Source organism: Pongo abelii, chromosome 15 (genome assembly GCF_028885655.2).
Source record: "Pongo abelii isolate AG06213 chromosome 15, NHGRI_mPonAbe1-v2.0_pri, whole genome shotgun sequence".
Taxonomy (NCBI): domain Eukaryota; kingdom Metazoa; phylum Chordata; class Mammalia; order Primates; family Hominidae; genus Pongo; species Pongo abelii.
The window spans coordinates 80,948,873-80,964,014 of record NC_072000.2 but is presented as its reverse complement, the minus strand read 5'-3'; the positions used below and the strand labels follow the sequence as shown (position 1 = coordinate 80,964,014).

General features: G+C 46.8%; 1 long non-coding RNA gene across 3 annotated transcripts in view; it reads left to right on the top strand.

Moving 5' to 3' along the window:
- The first annotated feature begins 3,105 nt into the window (after window positions 1-3,105).
- Window positions 3,106-15,142, top strand: part of LOC129049939 (uncharacterized) — a 142,370-nt gene continuing 130,333 nt past the window's right edge. For 2 of the 3 annotated variants that reach the window (XR_008513358.2, XR_008513355.2), the window contains exon 1: window positions 3,124-3,586. This is a non-coding gene — a long non-coding RNA (uncharacterized LOC129049939). Of the gene's footprint in view, window positions 3,587-15,142 lie in introns of all 3 variants that reach the window. The other variant, XR_010137000.1, reaches the window with a different exon arrangement.

The window sequence follows — 15,142 nt, the reverse complement described above, 5'->3', positions numbered from 1 at the left end:
CGGCTACTTGGGAGGCTGTGGCAGGAAAATCGCTTGAACCCAGGAGACAGAGGTTGCAGTGAGCTGAGATCGCGCCACTGCACTCCAGTCTGGGTGACAAAGTAAGACTCCATCTCAAAAAAAAAAAAAGGAAAAAAGAAGTGGCAAGGTGGTCTGGAGCCACTGCTGGAGGTGAGTGTGTGCGGCGACAGGGGAACCAATGTGGCATTCTGAGGGCTCTTCAAAGTCGCATCCCTTTCATGGTTCCCCACCCAGAGCCTCGTGGTGGTGAATCAGGGAGAGAGGAAAAATGTCAATAGACAGTCCAGTCCTGGCTGGCAAAGCGTACAGGAAACTGCACAACATGACAGAGGCTTTGGCAGGGGACACGTAAGAGTGGTAGCACCCAGCCTTGAGCCGAGTGGTAGCACTCAACCTTGAGCCCAGGAACCAGTGTACAATGCTATGTGCCCAGCCAAAACTCCTTCTTGAAAAACAAGAATAAAAGGCACCTACCTCTTAGGAGAATAAAATAGAAATTGGTGGATTATAAAATATAAAAGGCTGATAATTACTGGTTTGTTAACTGATTATTAATTTAAAATAATTGGCTGGGCACTGTGGTTCATGCCTGTAATCCCAGCACTTTGGGAGGCCAAAGTGAGCAGATCACCTGAGGCCAGGAGTTCAAGACCAGCTTGGCCAACTTGGTGAAACCCCGTCTCTACTAAAAATACAAAAAAATTAGCCAGGCGTGGTGGCACGCACCTGTAATCCCAGCTACTCGGGAGGCTGAGGCAGGAGAATCACTTGAACCCAGGAGGCAGAGATCTTATGAGCCAAGATCGTCCCACTGCACTCCAGCCTGGGCAACAGAGCGAGACTTGGTCTCAAATAAAATAAAATAAAAAGTAATTATCGAACATTTCCCAGAGGCCAGGCCCTGTGCTGGGTGCTGGGGCTAAAGGTGGAAGGAACACAGTCCCTACCCTGGTGGAATTTACAGTCTAGCGATGAAGACATTGAACAAATAATTATATAGCCGTGCACTGCATAGCAATGTTTTGGTCAACCACAGCCTGCAGATACAACAGTGGTCTCATAAGATTGTAATGGAGCTGAATTACATAGCCTAGTGAGGTCATAGCTGTGGCAACATCATAGCTCAATGCATTACTCACAGGTTTGCGGTGATGCTGATGTAAACTAACCTACTGTGCTGTCAGGCTTATAAACGTCTAGCACATACAATTACATACAGTGCATAATATACTTAATAATAACAAATGACTATGACTCCTTTGTGTATTTACTATACTGTACTTTTCATTGTCATTTTAGAATGTATTTGTTCTACTTACAAAATAAAAAAGTTAACTGTAAAATAGCCTTAGGCAGGCCCTTCAGGAGGTATTCCAGAAGTCACTGTTATCATAGGAGATGATAGCTCCATGTATGTTATTGCCCCTGAAGACAGTGGGACAAGATGTGGAGTTAGAAGACAGTGATACTGGTGATCCTGACCCTAACGTGTGTAATGTGTGTGTTCGTGTCTTCATTCTAAGAAAACGTTTTGTACAGATGTACAGTGTGTTTGAGTTTTAAGCTAAGTGTTATTTCAAGAGTCAAAAAGTTAAAAAAATTAAAAAAAGTTTATATGGTAAAAAAAGTTACAGTAAGCTGGATTTATTATTATTATTATTATTTTGAGATAGAGTTTCGCTCTTTTGCCCAGGCTGGAGTGAAGTGGTGTGATCTCGGCTCACTGCAACCTCCGTCCCCTGGGTTCAAGCGATTCTCCTGCCTCAGCCTCCCAAGTAGCTGGGATTATAGGCACCTGCCACCATGCCTGGCTAATTTTTGTATTTTTAGTAGAGATGGGGTTTCACCATGTTGGCCAGGCTGGTCTCGAGCTCCTGACCTCAGGTGATCCCCCCGCTTCAGCCTCCCAAAGTGCTAGGATTACAGGCGTGAGCCACCGCACCCAGCTGAGGTTAATTTATTATTGAAGAAAGAAAAATGTTTCTAAAAACAGATTTAGTGTAGCCTAAGTGTAGGGTGCTTATAAAGTCTTCAGAAGTCATGTTTTAGGCCTTCACATTCACCCACCACTCACAGACTCACCCAGAGCAAATTCCAGGACCGCAAGCTCCCTTTGAGAGGCGACAACGTACTAGCAGCCCTCGCTCGCTCTCGGTGCCTCCTCAGCCTCCGGGCGCTTGAGGAGCCCGTCAGCCCACCGTTGCACTGTGGGAGCCCCTCTTTGGGCTGGCCGGCCGGAGGTGGCTCCCTCTACTTGTGGGGAGGTGTGGAGGGAGAGGCGCCGGCGGGAACCGGGGCTGCATGCCGCGCTCGCGGACCAGCGCGAGTTCCGGGTAGGCGTGGGCTGGTCTGGCCCTGCACTGGGAGCGGCCAGCTGGTGCCACCAGCCCCTGGCAGTGAGGGGCTTAGCACCCGGGCCAGCAGCTGCCAAGGGTGCGCCAGGTCCCCCAGCAGTGCCAGCCTGCCGGCACCGCGCTCGAATTCTTACCGGCCCTCAGCAGATCCACTAGATGAAACCAGCTGGGCTCCTGAGTCTAGTGGGGACTTGAACAATCTTTATGTCTAGCTAAGAGATTGTAAAGACACCAATCAGCACTCTGTATCTAGCTCAAGGTTTGTAAACACACCAATCAGCACCTTGTCTCTAGCTCTGGGTTTGTGAATGCACCAATCGGCACTCTGTATCTAGTTAATCTGGTGGGGACTTGGAGAACCTTCATGTCTAGCTAAGGGATTGTAAATGCACCAATCAGCACTCTGTATCTAGCTCAAGGTTTGTAAACACACCAATCAGCACCCTGTGTCTAGCTCAGGGTTTGTGAACGCACCAGTCAGCACTCTGTGTCTAGCTAATCTGGTGGGGACTTGGAGAATCTTTATGTCTAGCTAAGGGATTGTGAATGCACCAATCGGCACTCTGTATCTAGCTCAGGGTTTGTAAATACACCAATGGACACTCTGGATTTAGCTAATCTAGTGGAGATGTGGAGAACTTTTGTGTCTAGCTCAGGAATTATAAACGCACCAATCAGCACCCTGTCAAAACGGACCAATCAGCTCTCTGTAAAATGGACCAATCAGCAGGATGTGGGTGGGGCCAGATAAGAATAACAGCAGGCTACCCGAGCCAGCAGTGGCAACGACCGGTTTTCAAGGTGTGGGAGCTTTGTTTTTTTGCTATTTGCGATAAATCTTGCTACTGTTCACTCTTTGGGTCCACAGTGCCTTTAGGAGCTGTAACACTCACCGCGAAGGTCTGCAGCTTCCACTCCTGAAGTCAGCAAGACCATGAACCCACCGGGAGAAACGAACAACTCCAGACGTGCCGCCGTGCCGCCTTAAGAGCTGTAACACTCACCGCGAAGGTCTGCAGCTTCACTCCTGAGCCGGGGAGACCATGAACCCACCAGAAGGAGGAAGATACTCTGAACACATCCGACCATCAGAAGGAACAAACTCCGGACACGCTGCCTTTAAGAACTGTAACACTCACCTCGAGGGTCCGTGGCTTCATTCTTGAAGTCAGTGAGACGAAGAACCCCCCAATTCCGGACACACCTTCATGGTAAGTGCCCTATACAGATGAACCATTTTTTCTCTTTTATACTGTTTTTATTGTACTTTTCCTATGTTTAGATATGTTTAGATACGCAAATGCCTACAGTATTCAGTACAGTAACATGCTGTACAGGTTTGCAGCCTATGAGCAGTAGGACCATGTAGCCGAGGTGTGTTGTAGGCTATAGGTTTGTGTAAGTGCACTCTATGATGCTCACACGATGACAAAATTGCGTAACAACGTATTTCTCAGAACGTGAAGTGATACGTGACTGTCATATACACATCAAGTGATACATGACTATGTCATATACACCTAGGGAGTCAGTGACACTGGTGATCCATGTGAGTTAGCAGGGAAAGTGTGTGTGTGTGTGTACCCATCCACATATGGTTGGGTGTTCCAGGCAGAAATAAAAGCAGGTGCATAAGTGCTGAGACAGCAGGAGCAGGGTGTATCCAGGGAACGAAAGCGGACCAGTTCTTCCCGAGAGGGAGGGAGAGCGGATGAGATGAAGCTGGAGGGTCAGGAAGGGGCCACTTCACAGCCTTGTATAACCTATATCCTAGAAGGGTGGGAGGCAAGAAAAGGGGTACACGATCAGATTGGCGTTTTGAGGCCGGGCGCAGTGTTCATGCCTGTAATCCCAGCACTTTGGGAGGCTGAACCAGGCAGATCACTTGAGGTCAGGAGTTCGAGACCAGCCTGGCCAACATGGCGAAACCTCATCTCTACTAAAAATGTAAAAATTAGCCAGGCATGGTGGCGGGTGCCTATAGTCGCAGCTACTCGGGAGGCTGAGGCAGGAGAATCGCTTGAACCCAGGAGACGGAGGTTGCAGTGAGCCAAGATCTTGCCGCTTCATTCCAGTCTGGGCGACAGAGTGAGACTCTGTCTCCAAAAAAAAGAAAAAAAAAAGTTTGCATTTTGAAATCTCACCCTGGTGGCAGTGTGCTGGACAGACTGCACAAGGGACAAGGAGGGGCCAGAGGAGACAAGGGGAAGCCAGTTAGGAGAGTGCTGAAATAACTCCAGGGCAAGGTGGTGGCAGCCAGAGAGAAGTGACAAGGAGTAGAGAGGCTGGGCATGGTGGCTCCCGCCTGTAATCCCAGCACTTTGGGAGGCTGAGGGGGGAGGATCACTTGATGCCAGGAGTTTGAGACTGGTCTGGGCAACATAGAGGTATCGCTGTCTCTACAAAAAGTAAATAAAAAATTAGCTGGGCATGGTGGTGCCTGTAGTCCCAGCTACTTGTTTTTTGTTTGTTTTTCTGAGACAGAGTCTTGCTTTGTCGCCCCAGGCTGGAGGGTAGTGGTGCAATCTCAGCTGACTGCAACCTCTGCCTCTCAAGCTGAAGCAAGTCTCGTGCCTCAGCCTCCCGAGTAGCTGAGATTACAGACCTGTGCCACCATGCCTGGCTAATTTTTTGTATCTTTAGTAGAGACAGGGTTTCACCATGTTGGTCACGCTGATCTGAATTCATGACCTCAAGTGACCCGCCCTCCTCGGCCTCCCAAAGTGCTGGGATTACAGGTACGAGCCATGGTGCCCGGCCAGTCCCAGCTACTTGGGAGGCCGAGGCAGGAGGATTGCTTGAGCCCGGGAGATGTTCAAAGCTGCAGTGAGCTGTGATGGTGCCTCTGCACTGCAGCCTGGGTGACAGAGCAAGACCTTGTCTCTTAAAAAAAAAAAAAAAAAAAAAGAAAGAAAAGAAAGGAGGAAGGGAGGGAAAAGAAAAGAAAGGAAAAGAAAAGGAAAGAAAAGAGAAAAAAGAGTGGAGAGAGCCTGGGGTTTTCAAGCCCGCCTAGTGACCCCAGCTCCAGGGTATCTGCAGGCTCCTGGAATGAGGGGCTGTGATTGTCAGGACCTTGGTAACTGCCTGTGCACGGTGGCTAAGGGAGACAGGCTCCTTTGGTTCTGAGCAGTGCCTGAGAGAATCATTCTTTTAATATCAATCCAAGAGTAAGACAAGTTTGCCTGTTATCACTGCTAATATTGAACATTTTTTGGAAGTCCTTACGAATGAAATAAGAAAAGAAATGAAATAATCTGTATGAATATTACCAAAGAAGGAAAAATCATATTTTCTTTTTCTGGTCTGGTAGAATTGAAAACCCAGTCTAATAGCAAATTAGTAGAATTAATAACGATTAAAATTAATAATAGAATTTTGTAAAGTGGCTATGTATAAGATAAATGTACAAAAATCAATAGCTTTTTTCTATACTAACAAATGGAGAGACATTCCATACTCATGGATGAAATGACATAAAAATATAAACCCTTCTAAAGTTAATGTGTGAATGTAATACCCTTCGAATCAGAATCCCAATGTGTATGTGTTTTTGTGTGCTTAAATCAGGATGCAATAATTTTAATTTGGAAGGCCGAGGTGGGCAGATCACTTGAGGTCAGGAGTTAGAGGCCAGCCTGACTAACATGGTGAAACCCTGTCTCTACTAATAACACAAAAATTAGCCAGGTGTGGTGGTGGGTGCCTGTAACCACAGCTACTCAGGAGGCTGAGGCAGGAGAATCACTTGAACCCGGGAGGCGGAGGTTGCAGTGAGCCAAGATCGCAACACTGTACTCCAGCTTGGGCGACAGAGTGAGACTGTGTCTCAAAAAATAAATTAAAAAAAGATTTTAAGTACTCATTTTGTTTATTAGGTTGTTTAGATTTTGACATATGTGCTTAATTTTTGTCAATTTGACCTGTGTCCTACTGAGAATGGTGTGTTTAATTCTCTCTATAGGTATTTTCTCTATTTTTCTTTGCTTTCCCTCTAGCATCTGCTTTATATAAGTATAATGTGTACTATCTCCACCGAAGGATAACCACTATCTTGACTTCTCATCTTGCAGATTAATGATTTGCATGTTTTGTCTTTAAATAAATGGAATCACATAGCATGTATGCTTTTTGGTTCTGACTTATTTTATTCAGCGTAATTTTTGTAAGACTCATCCATATTGTTGCATGTAGTTATAGATTGTTCATTCTCAGTGCTGTATTGAATCCCACTGTGTTTATATACTACAATTTATTTATCCTGTCTACTGTTGATGGACTTGTGGGTAGTTTTGAGTGGTGGGCTATTACAGAGCTGCTATGGGAATTCTTGTGTGTATCCTTTGGTGCATATTTGTATGCATGTCTCCTGGGCATTAACCTAGGAGTGGAGTTGCTGGGTTGCAGGTGGCAATCAACTTTTGATGTCTCACTCTTAAATATGAACAGACAGCCAAGTTCACCCAGCATTTGAGGAATGCCCTCTGCGTAAAATAAAGACACAAGCAAACACACACTCAGCAAACAAACCAACAAATATGAGTGCACTTAGTCCCAAGGAGCCTCACCCTTTCCCTCGCCTGATATTCCTGTTAGCTTCCTCACATGTCGCTGTAAGAATAAACATCATAGTGGCTCCAGTCACCATAGCTGGACTCATAGATTGGATGTACAGTTGGGTCATCAGACAGGTTTGTTTCATTTCTCCACTTTTGAACCAGATGCTGGCATACTTTTCCTTTTTGGCCTTGGTGTCATACATGGAGACTATTTTCTCAGCTTTGGTACACACTGTCCTGGTTGCTTCCATTACACCACATGCCACGAAGGCAGTGCTGGCTGCAGAGCCAAACGGGCTGGTTTCTCAGAGGAGGGACAACTGGGAGGTGGACTTGTTGGTTTTGGCCAAGGTGATGTTACTTCTGGCTTCTCCAGTTGGATGTATGACCTAGAGGCCTGACTCATCAACAGAGAAGTCCAAATCTTGCTAGGAGGAAGAAGTATAGGGAAAATCATGGTTATAAGCTGCATTTGGCTATAGGCTAGTTTGGACCTTGTTGGAGGTAATATTTACCCAGCACATGTTGTTGGAATTGATGCAGTTGTAATAAAGCTAGTTCTTGTTCTTGACCATTAATTCCAGAGCTCTGTCCTGAATTAACAGACCTGTAGAGATTGTGCCACGGAACTGTTTTAATCTGGTGTAGTCTTTGTAAAAAGAATATTTAAGGACTATGGGGGAAGAATGGATGCTTTTCCAATACAGAACCTTTGGCCTGGTTCCAGGGAGGGGTCGTTGCCCCAACCTCCATCTTTGAAGGGATGGTGTAGAGAACAAAAGCCTGGCTGAGGCTGATGATGCCTTCATTGGCACAGTACCCTGAGGGCTGGGAAAGGAATGGATTGAGTCATAGACACAGTGCCCAGCTGGGGACACAGAGCTGGCCCGTGGTGAGTTCTAAAGGTATGAGGAGGGAATGAGGGAAGGAAGGAAGCCAACCAGTGAGTGACCACTCTATCTGGAGTGGAGAAAACTTTGAGAAAGGAAACTCTAAAACTTTACTTTTGGGGTGCCCATTCCCTGGAGTCCCCTCACCTTGGGCTCTTGTTGGGTTATTGTATTAATCTGGCAGAGCTGCTGTAACCCGATACCACAGACTGGATGACTTAAACAACAGAAATTTATTTACTCACAGTTCTGGAGGCTAGAAGTCCAAGATCGAGGTGTCAGCAGGTTTGGTTTCTTCCAAGGTCTCTGTCCTTGGCTTGTAGACGGCCTTTCCTCTGTGAGTGAACATCCCTGGTGCCTCTTCCTTTCTTATAAAGACACCAGTAATACCGGAGTAGGGCCCACCACATGATCTCATTTAATCTTAATCACCTCTTTAAAGGCCCTGCTTCCAAATTCAGTCATATTCTAAGGTACTGGGGATTAGGACTTTAGTGTATAAATGCGAGGGTGACACAATTCAGGCCATACCAGTCATCTGATGAGGAGATGATCTGACCAGGTGATATGGCACAACGCACAGGCCAGGATTCCTAGATTGCTTGGGTTAAGTTGTTCATGGTCTTGAGTCATGGTCCTGGGGTTCAGGAACAAACCTGCTGATAATGTGTGTTGTGCAGGATCTAAGGTTGGGGAAATGGAGGAAATAACCCACCAAGGAGGTTTCCTGCCCCACCCAAGTCAGATCTTGCCATGTGTTCTTCAGAATTGGACTTGGACTTACTGGAGGCCCAGATTCTATCACTGCCAGGTGAACGATAAACACGAGGATGAAATGGCATCTAGCTACCTTGCATCAGATTTCTCTGGACTGTGGGATGTTACCTTTTAGAAGTTTAATCTTGGCTTACCTCAATCCAAGTATATTCTCTCTCTCTTTTTTTTAAAGACAGTTAGGTTTAACACAAAAATAAATATGGTTGTCTCAAAGACTGGAACCCGAAATTTGCTTTCATTTTAAAGATAAAACCTGAGTCTTCAAAAGAACAAAATTTGGTCAAAACCTCTAGAAACTCAGGGGATATGCTGTTATTCTCTTCTGTCGGAGGGAGTGCCTCTGTTTGAGACACACTGAGCTCGTCCCTGCTGCAGGGTTTTTGCCCCAACTGTGCCGGCTGCTCCACCTGCTCTTCCTCCAGGTCTTCACAAGGTGAGTCCTCATCACTCCATCTGTTAAAATGTCCCTTCTTTCCTGACCACCCAGCAGTGTGGCTCCCCAGGTGTGGCCTTCCGCTTACTTCCTCACTGGCATTTGTTAGTGTCTGATATTTTCATGTGCATTCTTGATTGACTTGTCTTCTCTGTCCCTCTACTAGAAAGCAGGTTCCACCAGAGCAGCCAACAATCTCCCTCTTTTACTGCTGCATTTCAGCACCTAGAACAGCACATGGAGTCAGGCACCCGGCAGACATTCTCCAATGCTTTGTTGAGTGGATAAGTGAGCAAGTCACCCTGAGTAAGCTGAGCCACTCCATTCATAAGGGTCTTCAATTTGCCAGGACATTGCATTCCCCAAGCATTCTGAAATGTTGGCAGCTGCTTGTGTTGGCCTTGAGGGCTGGGATATAATTACCCTTGTTAACTTTAAGAAGAAAACCACACACAGGATCTATAAATGCGGAAAGAAGAGTTTATTTCTTACAATGGGGGTACAGCAGGCTGGGAAGGGTGCCTCTGGACAAGACCAGAGACAGGCCCTTCGAAGGAGGAAGGGTTGGGGTAGGAGCTTTATGCTGAACAGGTTGGCTAAACATACATATTCAAAAGGTTACAAGAGGAGCTGTGAATATTCATGAGGCAATCCTGATGCACATGCATTGAACAAACACGCATGTAACATATGACCCACTTTGGGGTGGAGACATAACTTTTAAACGTATTATGATTAGGCCATATACATCAGAAGGTCTTTTCAGGATCCAGAAACATGCAAGTGTGCAGTCTCTGTAAACTGGCCAGAACCAGTTCATGGTTGGTGGTCTTATCTGGAGAAAGTTACTGAAATCAGTCTCTTGTCCAGTCAAAGCTGTAGTTATGGTTTGTGGAACAAGGGTCAGGTAGTTAGCCATTGTGAGCTGGATGAACTGTAATTATTTTAATATTGCTTATCTCAAGGCCAGCACTCTAGTTTAGCTGCTAGAGAAAAAAAAACCTTGTGGCAGTTGGGACATAGTTTATTCTCTAAGTGTAGGAGTGGGTGACTTAACCCTTGCCTGGCATGGCTTAGGTTTTGTTTATAATTTGATATCTTATTGCCACAAAGAATCTGTTCTGTCAGTTTTAGAATCTCTATTTTAACATTAAGGCTTGTCAGTTGTTGTGTCTAAACCAGAAGAGGGAGGGGGGGGTGTAACGAGGTGTCTGATCTTCTGTTCCGTCATGGCCAGGAAGTCAGTTTTAAGGTTTTAATGGGGTCTCCTTGGACACAGGGGGATCCATTCAGTCAATGGGGGGCTTAGGATTTCAAGTTTACACCCCAAAGGACAAGGCAGATTCTAGTTTCTAAAGGCTCACAAAATGGAAAGAGCCCTTCCTTATTCAGTTCTACTGCTGTGTTAGTCCTTTCTCACATTGCTATCAAGAACTACCTGTGACTGGGTAATGTATAAAGAGAAGAGGTTTAAGTGACTCACAGTTCCATAGGCTGTACAGGAAGCATGGCTGGGGAGGCCTTAGGAAACTTACAATCATGGTAGAAGGCAAAGGGGGAAGCAGGCACATGGCTGGCAGGAGAGAGCAAGCGAAGGGGGAAGTGCTACACACTTTTATACAACCAGACCTTGTGAGAACTCACTATCATGAGAATAGCAAGGGAGAGATTCACCCCCATGATCCAATCACCTCCCACTATGTCCCTCCCCCAACTTTGGGGATTACAGTTTGACATGAGATTTGGATGGGGACATGGAGCCAAACCATATCAATAGCTTTTCTTCAGTTTCTGCCATTCTGGTCCTGTGGTCCAAGAAATACACCCAAGAGGTGGGCTGATGGGAGAAGGCCCAAGATCAGGCACAGGAGCTGAATTTCCCTTCCTATCTACTCCCTTCTCTGTGTTCCTCCACAGATCACGCCCCATATCCTGTGAACCCAGGAGCTGCTTCATACCACCCAGTGTGAGAAGGGAAGGGAACACCGAAGACATACTTGAGTGGGTCTCCCAGTCCCTGCCATGACATGGGATGTTAGGGAGCAGAGGGGCCTGCACTCACTTAGCCCACCAAATCCCTTGCCTCTGCATTTAGGAAATCCAAGGGCCTTCACACTGCCAGCTGGGGGCATACATCTCAGTCTAATTCCCAAATATGAATGATATACAGAGCACTGTGCAGGGTATTGTGGGTAGGTGGGAGCCTCAAAGATGAACACAGTCTCAGAGTAAGTACGAGGAAAGCCCCACACATGAGTGACTGTAACTCAAGAAAAAGGATACATGAAAGCAAGTTGTGAAAACAGTTATTCTTTTGAGGCCTTCTGAAGAGACTGGTTAAAGAAGAGATCTTTATACAGACTTGGGGTAGTGACAGAGAGGTGAGCTCTGGATGGGGCACCTTCATCCCAGCAGACACCAGACCCACTCTGACTTTGGAGAAGTCATCTCTCCTATCTGGGCCTAACTGGGGGGAAAGAAATACTAGATCCCTAACCTACCTTTTGTACCCCCCAAAATTTGTGAAAGTTCTAGAAGAAATCAAGAAGTGGGGAAGCTTTCTCAGCAGGGCATAAAACCTCAAAGAAAGGAGATTGATAGTACATGACTCATAAAAAATTTTAAACATCACTGTGGGAAAAAAATACCATACATGGTCCAAAGACCAAGGACTGCCTGGGAAAATATATCTGCAGCATATTCATTGGACAAAGATGTCATTTCCTTCTTTTACAAACAACATATACAAATTGTCTTCGATGGGACTCATTTCCCCATCTGTATGAACATCTTGGTGAATGCTTGGTGACCAGCGTTCACCAAGAGCCCAGACTTCATGGACATTGCTCACTCTTTGAGGCTTCTTGGGAGTGCATATGGCTTAGGCATGGGTGGGAAGAGCAGGGATCACTTACTGGTCTCTGGGGAGCAGCACCCTGCCTGGCTGCCTGCCAGCTGACCCCAGCCACTGGGTTGTCCCTAATCCAGACTGGTTTCTGAGGATGAAGAGTGTGGGGTAGTGCAGAGCAAGATCAGGGCTGTGCCCACTGACTCTCTCACTTGCACCCCATGTTCAAGGCCTCTGAAGACTATTTTCCAGTTGAGCCTAAAGCTGAAGAAAATTGTTCGAATTTGTTGGGCTCCAGGTGCAAGGCACAGTTCTCTCTACTTACTGAGCACCTCGTGTCAGACACTGTTGGGTGCTGAAAGGTTCCCAGGCACAGGGAGCTGAACGTCCTGAGAGGAGACTGATGCTCGAGTCACGTCTGAACTTCCTACCTGGGAGACCAGCTCGTTCCAGTTTGCCCAGGGCTTTGTTACCTCCCAAGAAACCCCAAAGTCCCAAACAAACCAGGATAGTTAGTCACCCTAAGCCTGGCTGATCCTCTGTCTCACCTGAACAGCTTTTAAAAGTGACAGACTCTGGGCCTTACCCCAAGAGCTTCTGTTTCCCTACATCTGAACAGGGCCCACAGGTCACCCTGAGGCTAAACAGGTTTGGGAGCTACTGATGTGGACACATTTAAGACACACATGGGAAGTACTTCGAGAGACATAAGGGGATGGTTTTGTAATGGAATACAGGTCTGCTCGCAAAGCCCAATAACAAGGGCGAGGAAAGAAAGTGACTATCAAAACTAGCAATGGGGAAATGACCAGATTCATATCCAAATTAACCATTTTGAGTTTTTGGGGAGAAGGCAAGAGCTTAAAAAGGGAAACTTGATCTGGGAGGCAGGCAGGACGTGTATTGAGTACAAGGTCTGTGTGTCTTGTTTCGGTGGCTGTCTTGGGTCTTGGTCCACCTGGAACGCGGGCTGGCATCATCTCAACAATAGCTGGGTTGTTGAGTAGCTGCCTGGAGGTAATTGCTGGAATTTTGCATCTGGGTCTCCAGGCTTGGTCTGTCTGTCTCAAGATTAACCCCTGGAACTTCTAAGTAAGCATGTAATTAGATACTAGTATACAGTTAGACAAATGTGAAAAGAGTATATGGTGGGAAAGGGAGGGGCGTGGAGTCTAATTTAAGGTTAAGGGAAAAGGCTTCTACCGTTTGCTTCAAGGTTACGTCTCCAGACTAGGGAAGAAAGACAAATGGGGAGAAAGATTTTAAAATGCATTTTGAAGTGAAACTGCCCAGTTACAATGTGAGACGCCTTAAATCCCAGGTTGGCTGCTTTAGCTGTGTGCCCTTGGGCCAGGCGTATAACTTCTCTGGGCCTCAATCTCCTCATTCATAATGGATTAACAGTGGGACTGATCTCTTAGGGCTGTGGATTCAATGAGCTAATATATGAAAGGGCTTAGCTGAGTTCCTGGTGTGTGGGAAGTACTCAGAGGCTTTACCTGTTTCCTTTACAAGAATCCACGTAGGTTTGATGTGCTTTGGGAGCCCAGAGAAGGGAGTGCATAAACTTGCCAGGGAGATCCAGGCATTAGGCATTTAAGATGGGACATGAATAAGAGTTCCTGAGGCAGCAAAAGGGGAAGGGCGTGTATAAGGGTATGAAGGTTGTCAAGGGTTAACCCTGTGTGGCTGAGCAGAGGTGAACAGGGAAGAAACCCTGAGGAGGGGAACTGGGACGGGGCCTTGTCTCTGGGCCTTGAATACACAGGAAAGGCTGGCACGTGGGGAGACATCAAAGGTTATCATAAAGGAGAAGTGGGATCAGATTTGTGATTCAGACAGATGATGTTGGTGTGTGGGGGAGGAGAAGTGAAGGCTGGTGGAATGTTCCAGGTGAGATATAATGAGGGTGTGAGCTCACTCTGGAGAGTGTGGCTGAAAGAGGGATGAAGGTGTCATTTCGCCATCCAGCCCAGCGCAGGCAGGTGACCCAGAGCACTGCCTCCCCAGCCTGGTCACACAGAGCGGCTGTCTCACTGCTGCCCGTGCCCTATGGCTCTGCAGCCTGGACTTGGCTGGCCTTCCACCCCCTCCCTTGGTGCTCACCCTGTGTCCACTGCGAGGCTGTTCTTCTTACCTCTTCATCTGATCTGATGGCCCAGCTCCAAGCGCACCTGTGGGGAATGGGGACTTCCCTAATTTTCATCCAGATGAGGGAGAAGGTCTGTGTTGCACGCCTCATGGTAAAATTCCTAGAATCTCCTTCAAACCTTGTCATTCTTTCCTCAGTTTCTCTTCAGGTGCCAGGTACCCGTTTCCTCTATTTCCCTCTTTCTGCCTTTATGGCTTTTAAAATCTTTCTTCATGCCCTAAGTGATTAAACTCTGGCTCTCAGCTGGGGGACCCAACTTGTTAGATCAAAAGCCCAATTGTTCGTCGGCCCCATCACTTTAGAATGCAGGTTAGGGACTATCTTTGTATACTCAGACACGTATATAGGACACAATTCACCAAAGCACCAAAAAGCAAATGAACAACAATAGTGACAGCAAACCCCACAGGCTCTTCCCCCGGTGCAGGGCTGCGGAGTAGGGCCTGACTGTGGTACATCTGTGTGTGCTCCCAGTGGGGTTCCGCATGCCAACGTGCAGGACCTTCCTTCCCACATGGGATGCCTTTTCCAGAAATGCATCAATTTAAGGGGAAGGGGAAACTTGTGTGTGTTTCTGGGAATTGGCTTTTATTTTTTAAAATAGAGACAGGGTCTCCCTATGTGGCTCAGGCTGGTCTTGAGCTCCTGGGGTCAAGGGATCCTTCTACCTCAGCTTCCCAATGTGCTAGGATTACAAGGATTACAGGCATGAGCCACTGTGCCTGGCCGGAACTGTTTTTTGTTTTGTTTTGTTTTATATGGAGTCTCGCTCTGTTGCCCAGGCTGGAGTGCAGTGGTGCAATCTTGGCTCACTGCAACCTCTGCTTCCTGGGTTCAAGTGATTCTCATGCCTCAGCCTCCAGGTAGCTGGGACTACAGGCACGTGCCACCATGCCTGGCTAATGTTTGTATTTTTACTAGAGATGGGGTTTCACCATGTTGGCCAGGCTCGTTTCAAACTCCTGACCTCAAGTGATGCACCTGCCTCTTAGCCTCCCAAAGTACTGGAATTACAAACGTGAGTCACCGCACCTGGAGCAGGTTTTTCAAAACTGGTTTTTAGACCTTGTAAATCCTGGGAATAAACCACCTTCACAGCCCCCAGAAGAAA